Genomic DNA, 2,030 nt, shown 5'->3' on the forward strand with positions numbered 1-2,030 from the left:
ACATTACAAAAAAAAACAAAAAACCATAAAACAAATACATCTTTCTAAATTTTCTCTCTCTTGTACCCTACCCACTGCCCCCCTGTCTCTCTCTCTCAACCACCTTCAATTTCTCGTTTCAATGTATTTCTCTAAAATTCTTAAATCAATTCCTAGTTTTATTAAAAAAAGAAAAAAATGTCTGCAAGACCATCCACACCACCTCAATTAGCCAGTTCCCTCCTTACAAATCACATATATCCATGCTAATATATATGTATGTATGTATGTATGTGTATATAGATTGTTTGAAGTGGTGTACAGATTTTATATATTAAGAAAAAGGAAGTAGTCAGAATTTTGGATAATTATTAGCACTTTCATCTCATCAAGACTCAGATATGTTTTACAGAAAAATTTCTTTGCCTTTTATATATATGTGTGTGTGTGTGTGTGTGCGCATATATATATATATATATATATATACACACAGACACACACACACACACACACACACACACACACACACACATTCGTACATATAAGTATCTATGTGCTATTGCAGCCTCAAAAATTAAAAGCATTTAAATGAATTATGTCAGTAATATGTATGGGACATTCTTCAAAACCTGCCTGTGACTGACCATTTGATTGTGATGGTGATAGCAGTGGTGGTTACTTGTGTATTTGTATCAATACAGATGATGATGAGGGTTAATATCGGTTGTTCTGTTTACCACAAGAGTGAGACTTGGGCAGGGGTGTCACTGTAAGGGAAAGGAGTTAAAAAACTGGATGTGGGGAAGATTACATAAAATGAGTTAAAACGGAAAATTGAAAAATAATAATGTATGTATCCCAAAGATGGGAAGTTGGCCACCTATTGTAGATCAGGACAAACAAACAAACAGGGCACAGGTGTGGTCCAGCAGTTGACAAGTTTGCTTCAGAATCAAGTAGTTCCTGGTTCAGTTCCTCTGTGTTGCACCTCGGGCAGGTGTCTTTTACCTTAGCAATGCTTTAGGAGCAAAAGTTGGAAGACAGAAACTGCACAAAAGTCCATTGGGTATATACAGAGTGACAAAAACCAGAACATCAGCTAAAATGCCTTGTGGTGTTTGGTTACAACTTTCCAGGGTCCAATTTGGAATTGTGCCCATGTCAGATTGAATCGATCTGGTTTCATTGACCCTCTGGAAGGATGAATGGCATTTGGTAGTACCCCACCTTGGGCACAACCCTGCGAGTGAAACCTACAAGAAGTTACAAAAGGAACAAACTAAATTTGTGTCCCCCTGTTTAGTCAACTGTAACCAAATAATAGCCTCAATTGTTCTGTGGATGTTTCATCATTGTTGCCATTCCTTCACCTGCTGGAAGTACAACCAGGTGATAATCTCCATGCTGGAGCACCTATGATTGCCGAGCATGGTTAGAGTTCTGTTCACAATGCTGTGGATTCTCTGGTTGGAGTCAAGTTTAACCCATCCCAGGGGGGGAACCCTCTCAAGATAAAGTTTTTAATCCTTCATGCATCCCCCCCTCACATCTTGATCACACATCGGGGTGGGGGGTTAGTCAGCCCATTCCCACCCATTGCCATCTACGTCAAACATTTCAATGACAACAAAATCTGGTAATATATATTTATATATAGACATGCATGCATGCATATATATATATATGTATTCATATGCATACATATATTTATATGTATTCATATGCATACATATATATATTTATATGTATTCATATGCATACATACACAGATATATATATATATATATATATATATATATATATATATATATATATATACACATATACAGACACACACACACACACATGTACTTTATTTGGATTAACTATGGTTTCATGTGGCAAGGACTTTCACAGTTTTCAAGTGATCCACTTAAAAACGCTTGTCATCACCTCCACTGCTGGCATTGTTTCTACCAAAATGCAGTGGTGTTGAGCACTCATTCTCCCTGTTTCATACCATACATACACATATATAGATAAAAATCTATGAATAAATTAAAAGACCAATT

The sequence above is a fragment of the Octopus bimaculoides genome, chromosome 26 (genome assembly GCF_001194135.2).
Source record: "Octopus bimaculoides isolate UCB-OBI-ISO-001 chromosome 26, ASM119413v2, whole genome shotgun sequence".
NCBI lineage: Eukaryota > Metazoa > Mollusca > Cephalopoda > Octopoda > Octopodidae > Octopus > Octopus bimaculoides.